The 17,865-nt window shown below is 37.7% G+C and overlaps 1 long non-coding RNA gene across 1 annotated transcript in view; it reads left to right on the forward strand.

The window, feature by feature from the left end:
- Positions 1-969: 969 nt before the first annotated feature.
- Positions 970-17,865, forward strand: part of LOC148108436 (uncharacterized) — a 61,263-nt gene continuing 44,367 nt past the window's right edge. The window contains exon 1 of the long non-coding RNA XR_015727927.1: positions 970-1,224. This is a non-coding gene — a long non-coding RNA (uncharacterized LOC148108436). The remainder of the gene's footprint in view (positions 1,225-17,865) is intronic.

Genomic DNA, 17,865 nt, shown 5'->3' on the forward strand with positions numbered 1-17,865 from the left:
GATGGGAGATTGACCCTGATTCAGTATAAATTCAGAGACTGTGGACCTCAGATAACCTAGACTCACTGGCATTATGAAGAGGTTAAACCAAGATATTTCCTTGATCTCACTTCCTTTTGTCTAATACTACTGAATCTCTGTTAGGGTCTTTGTTGACACTAACTCTGGGCTCTGGAAACATAATTTTACTTAGGATAACAAGATTGAGTTGTAAAGATTTGGCAGGGTTGGGGGACAGTGTTGTGATGGTCTTTAATGTTAAGTCTTGGAGCCTCTAAACACACAACGTCCCAGACATGCAGTCAGTATACGCCCTAAAGAATCTATATCCATTCCACAGAAGACAGCCTAGGTTGGAGCTGCCAAAGACATCCCAGCTCTACTTGGCAGCAAAGACCTTTCTAGCTGAGAGGAGGCAGAAATAAGAAATCGGAAATGATGAAGTCTGGACTTTAATTTCTTTGGGTATTTAACTCACAAGTGCGAGAGAATCTGATTTTGCACTTTAATTCTTTTGACCTCTGAAATCTTTGGACTAATTTGCATGGAATTTAATTTTTAACTTCAATTTCCTCCCAGGAAAATCTGTAAGAAAAGGCAGTTAAGATTACATTTGGGACTTCATCTGCTGGTGGCATTTTTATGATTTAAATGTATTTATGTTGTTATTTTACCTCATTGCCAAACCTTTGATGAATTACATTGGGCAATGTGGTTGGACATATTTTGGGAAGGGAAATAGAATACAGAAAGAATTTTTAGACTTGGATGGCGGTTTTTAGAATTAGTTTAATTAACGTGTCATTCTGACCCATTTCAGAGCCTCCCAGAGTTAAAAATAAAACACTGCCCACCAGCATCCCAGAAGAACTGCAATTGGTGTTAGGGGAATAGTGTTTTGAAAGTGGGGGACCCTGATTGCCCAGGTAGATTGTTAACTTTGTCTCCAGGGGCAGCCACACCACTAGCTAATGGTTAAGCTTAATGGAGTAAGAGAAGAAAAATCTGGAGAATGTTGGAGGAGGGGAATCTTCTTTCCTGTGACTTCTTGCTAACCTTCCCGCTCTTTCCTCCTCATCACTTACTCCTCCCAGAACTTGTCAGACTTACTGCCTGCACAAGCAGTGCTGCCCATGCCAACAGGCTCCTCTCCTGTCTCCCTCCTCCTTACTCTTGGAGGTTGGCTGCCTGCCGCTCACATGTTCCACCCTGTTCTTCCATGCTGTGAGTATTCCAAGAGCTGCACTCTGCCCTGCACTGGGGCTCTGCGGTGACCCATAGAGCCTGTGATTCGGGTAGGAAGCCTGTCTAGCTGTGGGTTCACAATTTTAGGATGCATTCACCTGCAGGTAGCATGAGCCATCAATATTAGCTCTGTTACTGATAAAGGTCATCTTTTGATTGCCATTTGTGTCACTTCTGTATTTGCCTTTCAGTTGGTTCTATTGGGCTGGGAACCTAAGTTTCATTTTAACTCTTTACCTTTGTTAGAATTACTGTAAATTTTAGGAGGTAGAACTGACAGGGCTTGCTTATTAATTAGGTGTGGAATATAAGGGAAATGACAGATCAAAGATGATTCCTAGGTTTCTGACTTGTGTTAGTAGGTAAATAGTGGTGTTATTTCATGATACAGAAGCCCTAATTCTGAGATTAGAGGTATGCACGAGGTGAGAATGACTAGCGTGTGAGAGGGAGGCTGTACCCACGGTGAGGGATTTGGGGGAGGGTGGGTGGGCACTATAAATACAGTGAGAGTGACTTAGTAAGGGTGGGATGGTTTGGAGGCTGGGAGAATGAGTAGAAGGCCATTGATATAGTTCAGATAAGAGACAAGGTCTTCAAATAGGGCACTTGGAATAGAATGGGGGATTAATGTAGGAGACATTTAGGAGGCAGGCTCAATGGAACGTGGTGAACAGCTGGATATGGATAGAGGGATGAGGGGAGTCAGACACTCCAAGGTTTTAAGTTTATGAACTTGCCCATCCAAGTTAAACAACTGGTAGTGACAAATGTTGATTTGATAGATTCTGTCATTTTAAATATGATAACCCTTTTAACTACAATGAAGGCATGCAGGATATAGGGAAAGAAAAATGAAAGATAAACATCTCAAAAGTATTAATCTCCTATTCTAAGGAAAAAAGAAGAAACTATCCAACCCCCTTAAATCAGCCTCTAAGAGTAATCTTTTAGGTTGAGACAGTCTTCCTTTTAGATATGATACACTATATCAGGGGTTGGCAAACTTTTCTATAAGAAGCCAGACAGTAAATATTTTAGGCTTTGCCAACCATGTGATCACTGCTGTAACTACTCAACTTTGCTGCTATAGGGCAAAAGCAGTACTAAATAACAGGAAAATTAATGGGCATGGCTGTGTCCAATAAAACTTTACTTATAAAACAGGCTGTGGGTTGGATGTGGCTCACAAGCCATAAGCCACAGTTTGCTGACTTCCGCAACTTACACAGTACCTTACACATGTGTTGAGGTTACTTTGCCTTCAGCTCTTAGAAGAGGGCAAATAGTCGGGTGCCTGGGTGGCTCAGTCGGTTAAATGTCCCACTCTTGATTTCGGCTCAGGTCACGATCTCAGGGTCATGAGACTGAGCCCTGCATCAGGCTCTGGGCTGAGTGTGGAGCCTACTTAAGATTCTCTATCCCTATCTGCCCCTTCCCCTGACCACTCGGTTCCTGCGCATGCACTCTCTCTCTCAAAATAAAAAAAAATAAAAGAAAGAAGAGGGCAATGGCTAGTCCCAAGACTAGTTTATAAAAGAGGGTCATGCAATGTTATATGAGGTTGGAAGAAAAGTAGTGCTCTTTTGACTAATAAGGTCCTAAGTTATAGTAGCAAGGGGAATATGACTACAATATATGGATGTGTTGAAAGCCATTGGAAGAAGATTCACAATCTGATGGAAGATGTCTGAATTTTTAAGAGATGGCCAAAGCAGAGAGGAAGGAAAAAAGAAATAGAAAACAAATCTCACCAACCCATGTCCTTCTGACCACATCTCTACCATCAGAATATAAACCTTCCCTCTTCTCCCATCCAGCAGCAGGAACAAGTAGAACAAAGAAAGGATGTGATTCATGCCTATAGCAGGGACTGAAAGGACTTCCAGGTCATAGGACGAGGACAAAGGCTTGGTAGGATTGGCGAAGGGCCCCTGCTGGAGAGGGAAGGTGGGGACCACATAGAGAGAGAAACAAAGTGAAAGCATAGTAGAATAGGGGAGTAGTGGCAGATATGATGACAGACAAGGTGTCTATGAGAACACTTTCCACCACTAAGGGAACATCCATGGAGGAACAACCTCAAAGGCTGCTCAGCGAAGCCTATGCTCATGGACCATGCTCAGAGATGAATTGGTTTGATATGGAGGGCAATGGAGAATTTCTTTCCTCTACCAGAGTCATAGAGTTTGGAATCTGTCTGTGGGAATGCTTGAGTTAAGAATTATTTGACCACTCTTCTGTGGTGTATATCTGTGTGTTCACTTGGCCAGAGAAGGGGCATAGATCATCCCCCAGCAATACCAGTCAATGGCAAATATGACAGACAATGAATGATATAAATGAAAACAAGAGAAGACAAGAGAATTCTTATGTGCTATTAGTTTTATGATCATAAAACCAGAGAACTAGAAAGGACTGTGAAAGAGTATCTGACCTAGTCTTCTGCCTTTAAGAAAAGTTAGTCTTTCTCAATGATGTGCCTGACAAGGACCAGGCATTCCCCCTCAATAATCCATTCCAGTCTTTTTTTTTTATTCTGGCAGTCTGGAAATTCTTTATGTCCAAGAGAAACCTCTCCTACTTTAATCCCATTTTCTCTTATTTGATCTTCTGCGCTGTAGGCAAAACAAAAACCCTTTGCCGTTTTTAAAACATAGTAGAGGATCATTTATTAGGGCATCTGAACACTAGGAATACTCACACCACAGAACTGTGATGATGATTCTGCCAGTGTTGGCTCGGTGGCCCAGATCCCTCAGGGCAGACAGGGTGGTGCAGATTATAATGGACAAATAAAAAATAACCTTGTCAGTGGCTATTTCAGGTGAAAGAATATCTTATGCTTTATGAAAGGTCATTTACTACTGCATAGAAAAAACTACTGTTGTACAGTCCAATACAGACATCTGAAAAGGAAAAGTGCTGCAAAAGCAAGCAAACATTGATGAATCTGTTCAAGTGAGAGTAGCATTCACGTCTCCTTTAGTTGTGCTGGAAGCAATTTCAACAAATCCTGTTAGCAATTTTCTCGTACTCCTTTCTGCAGACAATCAAGAATTTCACAATAAGTAAATGTGGTTTGCCTTTTTATTATTGCATATGGCTTTTTTTGAGGATTATTTTAAGGAAATATGCATCACAAATTATACTTTTTATAGTGTGAGAATTGAAAAGCATAACCTATTTGTTGTTTTAAAAATCATTAAATATTTAGGGTTTCTATAATGTGTTACATTTTTGTTCTTGTTGCTTTCAGGTAAACCCAGGTATCTTGATGCAAAATGACGACAAATCCTGAATCCATTCTTTATTTGATGTAGCTTTATTAGATAAAATGTTTTCTAATTGTACAAAGCTTTTATATTTATATATTTATTTCTTTTGATTATTAAACACATCCCATTTTAGATGCCATTATGTATTTTTCAGGATAGGCTAGGCTATGTCATGGTAACAAATTAACTCCCAAATCTCAGTGGCCTAACACAAGAGAAGTTTATTTCTTGCTCACATCACACATCATATTTGGATCAATGGGGAGCCCTCTTCCACACAGCTCTCTTCCAATCTTTTTAAATGTTAAAGATCTTTTGTTTGATCACAATGTTCTTTTGAAGTTGAGTGATCTTCTCATTATTTGTGTCACCCCTCATTCATCTTTTCTTAGGCGAATTACAGTTTTACTAGCCTTTTCCACCTGTTAGTATTCTTAGGTGTAGACAAAAGAATCAACTCTAGGTCATTCAAATGAGAAGGGATTTATTAAGGGAAATTAGAAAGTCCAGGTAACCACTGGAAAGGCTAGAGGAACAGGTTCTAACCTGATTTACCACCAGTCCCAGAACCTAACTGTCTTTGTTGCAATGGGGAAGCTACTGTTCCCACTTTTGTCCCCAGAACAATGACATCAAAGCCTCCTGTGCTGGCAGAATGGATATCTGGACCCTGTCTGTTTTTCAGGTAGTTTCTGATAGATGGAACCGAGAACTAGAAACTAAGTTCTAGAAACTCACTCTGTACTCAGAGGCTAGGGAGATTAGGAAATGTTTAATTTTAGAATTTACTTTGGGAAGACAGAATTCACAATGTGGGAAACTATCAAAATGTGGGGTGGTTTTTCAAAAGATTTGGGACTGCCACAAATAACAGATGATTACTATACTTTCTTTTACAGAACTCATTTTCTTTGTACTTGTAAATTTCTTTTTCTGTTACAGGAGTAATATAACCAGGGGTAAGAAAGAAGCACTCATATTGCCACCACCCTAACACAGCTACTGTTATTATTTTGGTATTTTTTCTTGTTGTCCCTTTTCTGTGCAGAATTCTCTTCTATAAAATTGTGTAACAGTGAATACTGATTTCCTAGTGAAATATTAAAACACAAACATTTTTCCCCGTGTTGCCACATTACCTTCAAGAGCATGAAGTTGGAATGGCTTTACTATGTAAATTTACTATGTAAATATAATATTGTGATACAAGTCAATAGGTATAACTTTTCTAATTACAGTTGTATGTATGTATTTCTTCATTTATGCTATGATTACATCAATATCTTGATGGTTATCTTATTTTCTAGTTTTCATCAAGATGTGTGATGTCACAGAGACATAGTCCAAGACTCAAGGTAGATAGGAAAAGAAATATGAAATTTTCAGGCAATTGTTTCACTTAAGAACAAAAACATAATGTTCACTCTTCAGAATAAGGGGCTTTCAGTATGTATCATCCATGCTGGCAGGCAGTCTTCCTTTATAAGATGCCAGATAATTTTTAAAAATTCCAGATAACTGTTCCATTATTCATTTGCTTATGTCATCATAAACTTAATTTGTAACCATTATATACAGCAAAATTCAATTTTGTTGAACTACACTCCCCAAAAGTCACACGCACTATAGCCTTAAGAAAAATCCATTAATTCATTTGAAATATATGTAGTGTGCACTCACTATTCCAAAGAATTCTGCTAACCCCTGTGTGAACACAATGATAACATATGATTTCTGCCAAGTGGACATGTAAAGTCTCTGATCAGAAAGTTTTTTTTTTTTTTTCCAGGGGCGCCTGGGTGGCTCAGTCATTAAGCGTCTGCCTTCGGCTCAGGTTCTGGGATCAAGCCCCATGTCGGGCTCCCTGCTCAGCGGCAAAGGCTGCTTCTCCCTCTCCCTCTGCTCCTGCTTGCGTTCCCTCTCTCGCTGTCTCTGTCAAATAAATAAATAATATCTTTAAAAAAAAATTTTCCCCCCAAAGCAGCAATATGTTACACTGCTTTTAAGTTTTAATTAAGGCGCTAAAGGAACATTGGATTGGTAGAATTTTCACAATTCTAACACTGTGTGATTTTGGACAAGTTACCCAAACTCACTGGGCCTCAGTTTCCTTATCTGTGAAGAAACATTATTAGATTGGTGAGAGGTCAGATTTCTCATCTCTGACATTCTGAAAATGATAAAGTATTCCACAGGCTGTCAGTGGTTCTCTACCACAAAAGAATATTAAACAAATATGTATTTATTATATGTATGTATATTTACACACAGACAGACACACATATACAAAAGATCCTGCTTTAGAAAACTTACAAAATGGGTATCCCCTGTAAGATTCATGAAGTACTAATAGAACCTTAGAATCTATCATGAAAAGAACAATTGTCCCTTACTTGTAGTAATAGATGTCTTAATCTGCTTCAATTCTGTGAAAATGCCAATCAACTGCTGGACTGGATTCTCTCAAATGGGATCATTTAGGCTCATGTAGGTACAGTATGCAGTTAAAAGAGGACAGTCAACATTTTTAAATGGCTAATGGACAGCCAGACTCTGAATAAGGTACTTTTCAAATGTAATCTCATTTAATCCTCACAGCAGCTCAATGAGGGAAGTATTATTCACTGTTTCACAGGCAAGAAAACTGAGACTCAGGAGGTTAAGTAATTTGTCCAAAATGGCTGAGCCGTTTTCTCACCCTGGTCTGTCCGACTCCAAAGTCCATGCTACTCCCATCCCAACCTATTTTGTAGAGCTCTCTCACTGGACTTAATTAATATTGATATCCTCTTATGAAATTATCTGAACTAATTTCTCATATCCTAATGTGGTCAAAAAGAGCACAGTCAGAGAATACAGGTGATTTTCCGAATAAAGTTTAAAATATAACCTTACCTAAAATTTAGACACACACACACACACACACACACACACACACACACACACACACATATGCATGCATATGCACTGGCATTAGTAGAAGGCATCATTAATTAGGGCATAAATAATTCCCTTTATATTCTGTCTTTCCCATGCATCTTTCTGAAATAAGGTAAAGAAGAGCTTTCTCTCCTGAACCCCTAGCTGCTCAAGACTGCAGTCAGTTTCTTTCTGAGTCTCAATCATTCCCAAGTGAACCCCAAAGTAGTTTCCTTTTTTTTCTAAGCTTCTTTTGAAGGATCCTCATTTGTAATCATTATTATTAACATGCAACTAGTACATCGGGCTTGCAAAGTCTTTTACAATTATTACTGAATACATTTTTCTAGTCTGGGAGTCCAACATTTTACAGAAAAGCAAAATGAGATGGAGATGTTCATTTCCTTGGCCAGAGTGACAGAGTGACTTTTTGCAGATACAGCCAAAGGAAAGCTGAAGCAGCCTTGGATTTTTAGGACAGAAACTCTGCTCCTTGAACAATAACATTTAACAGTCGCATTGATCCTATGATTGCAGAAAACCCACTTCCACTTTACAAACAAATCCAGTGACAGCAGTGCCTTAGAAAACAATAACAACAACAAACCTAGAGTTCCAATTTATTACCCACAATTGATTCACCTTATTTTCTGGTTACTCTTCAAGTGTTTGCCCTTGAGTTAATTAATAAAAAGTGGTTGTAGCTCTTCATTCTTATATTTGTGCACTGATTTCAAAATGAGAGATGCGAGGCTATTTTCAGTACAATAGACTTCCTTGCCACTCTTTTGGTTTGCTCTTTTAAATTCTGTATTAACATAAGACATGATGCTAAATAAATGAGAGAGAGAAGTTGCAGCTCTCCCCAGAAACAGAAGTCCTCCTGTATTTGACTTCTAGCCACATCCACCTCAACATAGGTCCCTGTTTTTAAATCGGTATTTTAAAATTCACTTTACTGCTCACTCTTGGCAAGAGGAGCTTCCGTCTTTTAACCTTTATGATGACTAAGCTGAATGTGTCTTTGATTTGGATGAAAAATTATAGAGCGATAAGAAGGTAGTAAATCTTTGCTGTATGGCTAATAAATAAGACCATGGCGTTTTATATTTGGTTTCATGATGTTTTGGATTTGTAGTTACTAAGCAGACTCTCCGGCATATTATAAATGAAATGCCAACGTTATTTAAAAATTTTATATTAGGTCATATGATAATTTGACAATAATTTTGATAGCTACAAAGGAAATGAAACACCAGCAGAATTTATTTAAGAAGCTGTGTCATCCTGCACATTAAGGATCAGAAAAATAAAACTCCAGTAACAGAAGCACTAGTATGTTTTATAGGTAAAATCTGAGCAATAATCTTTGGGTCGATTTACTGGTAATTTTACAGATGAGTTATTTGCTAATTTCTCTGAAGTATAATTTAGAAAATTCAGAAGACAGATAATTTCATTACCTGACAAATATTGGCAGTCCTCCTTGCAATTGATTTTTCTCTGAACTGTCCTTTAAGACGTTTTCTTAAAGTTAATTACGATGATATTTTACAACTAGTTTTATTCAATCTTTTGAATTAAATTACCTCTTTAAAAATATTTATGTAAGGTCAGATTTCTTGGGAAATCTGGAATAAGTGGAAATAAATTTAGGAAGCCAAGAAACAACACATATATATCTAAAGTGTACATAAACATAACTTCAAGCATTTCTGTTTGATGGCTCTAGCGTGATGGACTTTAGTCTTTACAGGATTAGGAAAAAATTGAATTAGTAAAATGATGTTTCTGTCACCAGATTAGTTAATTGACTCATTTCTGGGCAGAAGCAGTGAGGCCGTCCATATGCAGCAGTCGTTGGACTGGGGATCCAGAATGACTGGGTCCAAACCTGGCTCTCTTGATGAGTCACTAATGTCTGTATGTCGGATCCTCACCAATATAATGTCATAATGATATTTGTAGATTGAGGTGGATGGTGAAGGATCTTTTATCAAGTAACTACAAAATGCTTTGAAGGTTGCAAGTCCTGAATGTTATTAGATTATAACATACAGAGTAGATAGATATTTAAAAACTGCTCACTCATTACTGTCATGTTTGAATGGATTTCCTAGGATTGAGAAACTTACTTAGCTAAATATAGAGCCCAGTTGCTGGTGTTGGAGGAAAACTGCTATGCTAGACTCCCTGAGCAATAGTATGTCAGTCTCTAATGTAGCCTGGATATAGAATTACATACTCAACTTGACTTTCCTTATTTTGGTGTCTTTCAAACTGGTCCTCTGGAGATGTCATAGTTTTAACTTTGAATTATTTATTTTAATATTATTTTTGGTCCCATCCAATCCTAACAGGCAGCGATATATTTGCTTGAATCCAATCACAGAAACATAAATGTTCCACTACATATTGGTCTAGCTATGACTCTTTTATTACCAATGCTCTGATTATTGTGTCACTGACCGCCAGGAGCTCCAGTGTGGGGGCTGACTTGGTTATGTGAATTTGACTGTCTTCCCAACAGATGACAGTCCTGGGAATGACTTTTCCTCTCTAAACCACCCGTTACAGAAATGCCTTCATTAATAGCACTTCTGAGAATCTCCAAAGTAAAACAAACATAAGGTTTCAAAATCCTGAATTTTAGCATGCACATATAATTACATGATTATTAAAGTCTCTTCTAGTCCAAGTTCTACAATTTAAAGGAAAAAAAAGTTCTCCCAGCAGTTTCTACTTATTCCACCCAGTGGATGGTACCCAGGGTTGACCTAAGGCTGTGTTGCGATTTCCTCATTGTTGCAGGAGGATGTGGGTGTTAACAAGGCAGTCCACAAAAACAGACTACAAGAGTGGCCAGGCGCTAGACGTTGTTTGATTTCCAGGTAGTAGAAAGTGACAGGGTCTCAGCTAGGGTGAGGCAGTGAGGCACCTGGGATGTAAAATTTAAGAAGGTGCCTACTCTCAAGGGCAGCCAAAGAGTGAGTGCCTCCTTGAATTTGGTACCGGAGGCCCTGGGAAAAGGTCTTAATGAGGTGTGTGCCAGGGAAAAAACCAGCCATAAACCTGGGAATCTCAAAGCTGGGAGTGTAAGTTCAAGAAGCCAATCAAATCAAAGGAAGAGCTAGACGGAGAAATTCTCTGTGTTCTGTTGTATACTATCTCTGACCTCAGGCTATCAAATTCCAGTACTTTCTTAGCCCTAATGTTGCCCCCTACTCCTGTGTTCTCCCAGGAGCACCCACAAAAAGCAAGGGACAATTCCACGAGTCAAGAGAAATAGATATGGAAGGGGGGGGGGGGAAGGGACCAGGTCAAAATGAATTATGTACACAAAGGCTTGGCCATGGTGTTCCTCCTAGGCCAACATTCCCTCTGCTGGGCTGGGCATGGATCTTGATAGAGGCCTCCTGCCAGGTGGCTTTAAAGCTGTTGGTTGCGCTTTGAGGGACCCTTTTACCCTCTTGGTAGTTGCTGTTCTCTTTGCACAGAGTCTAGGGTAGCTAGACCTACCTAGGGTAGCTAAGACCAGTTTTATTTCACAAAACTGAACTTAAAAACTTACAACTGAACTTAAATTTCTATTTCAAGCTTCCATTCTGCTTGATAGTAGAAATACAGTTCAGTAGATTGCAGATAAGCTTATTTCCAGTTTCTTTTATAATTTCTGGTAAACTCCATGAATTCAGAATTTCCCCTCTCCTTTCTCTGTCCCCAGAGTGGCATCTACGTTCTAGGGACATGGTGTAAAGTGTTGGGTTCTTGGACACCAATGCCCTCCAGGCTGGCATTCATAGCTATGTCTATGACATGCCTATCATCTTTGATTCTGGAAACCTGTAGCTCCATGACTCTGATGACTCTCCCAGAGCCATGTCCTCACCCCTCTTAGGGATTGGGAAATTGTTGGATGCTCTCCTATGCCATTCTGGAGACTCTAAGGGCTGTGGAGGACTTGGGGGTGAGGACTGTGTTAGATACATCCGGTTGCCACTTCTACCCTTTCCTGTTTACCCTGGCCCCACCTAAGAAGTGAACTCTGCTCTCAGATTCCCAAAATTTACCTGGGAATTCTATGTCATCATGACTTCTCAACTCCTCTTGGGACTTCAGCCATATCTTGGAGATGCTCTCTCTTGCTCTCTTATTCGACCTCTCTCTTCAGCTTAGAGACTTGTCTAACACTACATTGTCCAATATAGTAGCCACTAGTCACATGTGCTGAGCTCTTGAAATGTGGCTAGTCCAAAATGAGATGTCCTGAAAGTGAAAATGCACACTAATTTCAAAGACTCAGTATGAAGAAAAGACCATAAAATATCTCCTTATAGTTTACACATTGAAATGATAATATTTTGGATATGCTGAATTAAGTGAAAGATAGTGTTACAATTAATTTCACTTGTTTACTTTTTTAAAAAATGTGGCTACTAGAAAAAATTTAATTACATTATATTTGTTTTGGACAGAGCTTATCTAACAAGTTTAAGGAAGTGTTAGGGACTGAATTGTGTGCTGACTCTGCCTTTACCCCAATTTAATCAGTTGAAGCTCTAATCCCCAATGTGACTATATCTGAATATAGGCCCTTTAGGGAGGTAATTACTGTTTACTGAAGTCATGAGGGTAGGGCCCTAATCCAATAGGATTGGTGTCCATATTAGAAGAGGAAGAGGCACCAGAAAGGCACACACAGAAGAAAGGCCATGTGGGGCACACAGGGAAGGCATCAGTCTGTAAACCAGGAAGAGAGGACTCATCAGAAACCAACCCTGCCAGCACCTTAATCTTGGATGTCCAGCTTCCAGAACTGTGAGAAAACTGATTTCTGTTGTTTAAGCCAGCTGGTCCATGGTATTCTGTTATGGCAGCCCTAGCAGACTAATACAGGAAGGAAAACTATTCTGATATCATGTATCCATCCACAATGAAGTGTTTATGGCATTCATTTTAGCTTTTGATCCTCAAAACCCTTTCTTTTAGCCTACTGTTTGTGCCAAGAATTTTTAAAGTCTAGGTTGAAACTCAAAAGCTGAGTGAAAATGGACTCTTTTTGTTGTGTTGTCTGTCTGTGACCTTCCTTCTCCAAAGCCATAGAAGCATCTACCCTCTGCTGTCTGAATTGAGGAAAAGGTCACAGAGCAAAAGTGAAATATAGAAAATGAAAAATACATTGGTCAATATCAAAATATCAATCTGCTATAGGATTTGCTTTTTTTCTTTTCCTCATTCCGTCAAAATTTGAGAAGATCTGATTTCATTTATTTGGTCTTTCATTAATTTGTTGTGTATTTATTGCCAACAAATTGGTTATGTATATTTTAATGTGAATAGCTTTCAGAGGGCACTTGCATTAAAACTTTTAGATCTTTAATTTAATAATGAAGGATATTGCTTTCTGTTAAAGAAATTGAACATATCATAGAAACTGCATGGTAGTGATGGAGAGAGGTGGTTAAAGGACTAAAATCCTGCTGTCCATATCATTATAGCTCAGAAAGTCTTGTTAGCTGTGGAAGAGACCTTGTCGCCCATCCTTAGGACAGATCCTACTTTGCCTGGAGTCCTGTAATTCATGATGTAACATATACAACACAGGGTCATGGTGGTCACTGGGGGAACCAGAAAGCCAAGTCTTGCACTTGGATAGACACTGCAGGCTTCTTCCACCCTTTGTACTTTTCTGATTCACCAGGCCTATGAGGTCTTATTGCTCATCTCATTGCACTAGAAATGTCTGTTTACTTCTCTGTGAACCTCTAGAGAGCAGGAAATAATAGGCTTCATCTCTGAATATTCCTTACCCAATGCCTACCATATAATAGGTGCATAGTAAAAGTTTTTGAAATGAAACAAAATGAATTCATTAATCCTACAAGTTCTGCCATCAGATCCTCACTTTACACTTTCTCTTATCTCTTTTCTCTTCTGGCCTGGACATAGGTCAAGCATCCTCCTCCAGCCCCTTTAATCTTAACCAACCTCTCCTCTTCTTTATAAAAACAAATTCTTTTAAAAAATTGTTTAATTACCCAAGTAGTACATGAAGATATCCTCAGTGTAACATGATAAAATAATACAAAGAAAATTTAAACACCCATTACCACTCTATGGCAATCCCTTCCATTGGGTAGTACTGTGGGAATAACCTTCTAAACCTTTTCCCATACATTTTTTATATATGCAATGTGTATACATTAAAATAGACATATTCACCATTTGCAACAACATGGATGGAACTAGAGGGTATTATGCTAAGCAAAATCAATCAGAAAAAGACAATTATCATATGATTTCACTCATATGTGGAATTTAAGAAACAAAACAGGAATATAAAATAAGACAAAATCAGAGAGGGAGACAAACCATAAGAGGCTCTTAAATGTAGGAAAAAAACTGAGGGTTGCTGGAGGGGAGGTGTGGGTGGATGGGGTAACTGGGTAATAGGTATTAAGGAGGGCACTTGATGTAATCAGCACCAGATGTTAAATGTAACTGATGAAATCATTAAACTCTACCTCCGAAACTGATAATACACTATATGTAAATTAACTGAGTTTAAATAAAAATAAATAAAACAGATACATGTGTGTATGTTAATATACACTAAATATATGTATTAATATATAATACCTATTATATATTATATATTAATACATATATTTAGTCTAAACAATTTTATGCTGTTGTACATTATTTTGCAACTTGCCTTTTTTTTTCACTTAATAACTTGATGTCCTTTTATGTCACTATACATACATGCCTCTCATTCTTTCTTTAGTTGCTGCTAAGTATTCCATAGTATAGAGGAACCAAAATGCATTTAAAATATATTTAATCTTTTCTCTATTGATGATCATATAGGCTGTTTCAATTTTCCACTGTCATAAACAATGAGGCAATGAACATCAACTTGTATACCTGCTTCTTTGGACACATCTGCAAATTTTTTTTATGATAGATTTTTAGAGGACTACTTGCTGGGTTAAAGGTATATGTAGGTGCTAGAGACAATCCTGAGGAAGATGCTATCTTGGCCATTTGCCATATAATTACTTGTAATTACTTGTAAACCAAATGGACTTACTAAACTGTAATAGGGTGGAGTGGCACAGAAAGACTTAGGCTGTTTTAGTCCACGGGGATAATTTATGTAAATTATGTGACCACAGATGGACTGTATGATGTCCTTTAACATCCCTTTAACATACTGTTGCAATCTTCCTCTATTGCATAGCAGTATGGAAAGTGTTCTTCTAAGTCCTTTCCCGTATATTTGCATTGTATCTTAAGGATTTTTGCATGCCTGCTACTTTATAATACCTCTGCTAATGAATAGAGGAAGCAGCCTTCGGTACGGTACGCCAAATGAGGAAGGAAATGTTATTGGATGTCATTACTCTCTATCACTTGTTCAAAAGGGGGGAAGTGAGTCATCTCAAGAGAATGAATCACCAAGTCATAGCCAAGGTGATAAAGATTTGAATCAAGGTTTGAATCTACCTGGGTCATGGACACAGTTCAACAGTTAATGAGGAAAACCTTACCACCTGAGTGGTGAGAAACCAGAGTGCGTACTACCCTAATGTTATCTTGAGAAAAAAAAATTAAGTGACATTCCTAAAAACTTTCCTGCTGTCCCCCGCAGTTCAGAACTTTACTTGCTGACTTATATATATATAAAAGATTAATTACTGAGGTTTTAGCAGGAGGATGAGTATATCCTCTAACCACTGAATCCAAATTCCCTGAAATATTATATTTTAAATTTTGATCAATATATTGCCAAACTACCCTCCAACAAACCTGTATCAATTTGTACTCCCACTGATACTGAATGTGTCTAACATATTATCAATCTTTTAGAGTATCATCTGATGGGTGAAAAATGGTATCTTACTAGTTTAATATGCAATTCTCTGATGACCAGTCACATTCAGCTTAATTTTACATAATTTTTCGGCATCTGTGTATCCTCCTCTCTGAATTATCTGTCCATATCCATTGCTTATTTTCTAATTGATTCTGTAGGTCTTCTTTTTTGACTTGTGTGAGTTAATTATAATTATATATAATTATATATTATGGATCTTTCATCATACATTGTTAATCTTTTCTTCTAGCTTCTCTTGGTCTTTTGATTTTGTTTAAGATGTTTGCATACAAAAATTTTAAATTCTTGGGGCGCCTGGGTGGCTCAGTAGTTAAGCATCTGCCTTTGGCTCAGGGCATGATCCTGGTGTTCTGGGATCGAGCCCCACATCAGGCTCCTCTGCTGGGAGCCTGCTTCTTCCTCTCCCACTCCCCCTGCTTGTGTTCCCTCTCTCACTGGCTGTCTCTCTCTCTCTATCAAATAAATAAATAAAATCTTTATTAAAAATTTTTTTTAATTCTTACAGTTAAATATATTAATCAATATTAATTCTTTATAGGATTTACAATTTTTTGCAGTTTTAGCTTAAAAAGGCCATCTATAAGTAAAGTTATTAACACATTCTTCAATATTTTCTTCTAACATTTTCTTATATTTTAAATATATTTTTAACTAAAATTCTAAAATAAAATTTAACTGAAAATTTAATTTCTGGTAAGACAATGAAGTAGGTGTTAAGTAAAACTCTTCCAAGTATAGCACATGTAAAAATGCAGTATAAAATAATAGAGCAAACAAATAAAAACCCAATAAATATTTTTTGTATGTTGTCTGAGGCTGAACTGGTGAGAAATTAAGGGAATTTTTCAGAGGCCAGGAAAAAAGGAGAAAATGACAATCTGTAGAGTTAGGAAGCCCTGAGTTTTTATATGCTCCCTACTGGCCACCAGTCAAAGTTTTAAGGGCTCATTGTACCAGGGCTAAAGATAAAGTCCGGGCCCCAACCAAGATGGGAACTAGAATGAACTAGAACTTCAAGGATGACTGAGTAGCTGAACTAGAAAAATTCCATCCAGCAGAGGGCATTAATGGTGATATATGACAATCTTTTTGTTTTTTAGAGAGACAGCACAGGCACATGTGGTGGTGGGGAGGGGGAGAGGGAGGGAGAGAGGGAGAGAGAGAATCTTACGCAGGTTCCATCCTGAGCCCCACATGGGGCTCCATCTCATGACCCTGAGATCATGACCGGAGCCAATATCATGAGTCAGACACTTAACCAACTAAGCCACTCAGGCACCCCTATATTTTTCAACCTTATCTGGGCTCTGGGCAGAGCTGAACAAAGAGGAAAAAGGCTTAATCATAAGTCTACTTTAACATGTGTTTGGAACCCAAATTCATATTAACCATACATTCCTCAAAGCCATAAGTCGGAAATGTAGTTGGTGGCATTCCACCAATAGCTAGAGGAAATAAATCCAAATCAAAATCCTCTTCAAAAGGACAGTCATTAAATTCACTCCACATATACATTTTCAAGGAATATGACTTCAGATATACGAGGAAATAGCAGAACTAACACACTGCAGAGTGAGACATTAAAATCTTCAAATAACAGAATGATCTGATACAGAATAAAATATAAGCATGTTTAATATATTTAAAGAAAATTTTAAAAGATTATTGGAAGAATGCCAAACTATAAACCATCAGAGTTGACCAGAAAGCCTTGAAAAAGAATCAATAGAAGTTCTACATATTAAAAATGTAAAAATTAAAATTAGAAATTCAGGTGTAGATAAAGCACAGCTGAAGAGACAATCCTGATGAATAGGAGGAAATATAACAAATTCAGAAAAAGATGACAAAGAGGATGAAATTATAAAAGAAATATTAAGAGATATGGAGGACACAGAGGTAAAACTCCAACATATATTTAAGTGGAGTTCCAGGAGGAGATAACAAAGATGAAGGGAGACATAATACTATTTATGGAGATAATGGCTGAAAATGTCTTGAATTCTGAGGACAGAATTTCTTCTTTGTATCTGGTGATGAGAAACACCAACATACAGATTCAGAAAACAGAACTGCCAACAGAATAAATAAAATCACCTAGACACATTATAGTGAAATTTCAGAATACTAAAAGTCAGGAGACTATATTAGAAGCATCTACAGAAAAAGACAATGTATCTATGAAGGAACTATATTTAAACTGACAGGAGATTTTCCCACAGCAACAAAGGAAGCCAAAAGACTGTGGAATGGTACAATTAATGTAGTGAGGGAAGATAAATGTCAAAGTATACTATTATCCAGCAAAATAATCTTTCAAACATGAGGTTAAAATAAAGATATTTTCTGACTAAAAAAATTGAGAGCTTTTATTACAGCAAACCCTTTTTAAAAGATCTTCTAGAAACTGTACTTCAGGATGAGGGTAAATAAACACTGGAGAAAGTCTGAGTATAAGAAGAAATGGTGAACAAAGAACATGGTAAACATGTGGATAAATCTAAGCAAGCATTTACTGAATAA

The sequence above is a fragment of the Ursus americanus genome, chromosome 20 (genome assembly GCF_024610735.1).
Source record: "Ursus americanus isolate L20-20 chromosome 20, mUrsAme1.1.p, whole genome shotgun sequence".
In the NCBI taxonomy this organism is placed as follows: domain Eukaryota; kingdom Metazoa; phylum Chordata; class Mammalia; order Carnivora; family Ursidae; genus Ursus; species Ursus americanus.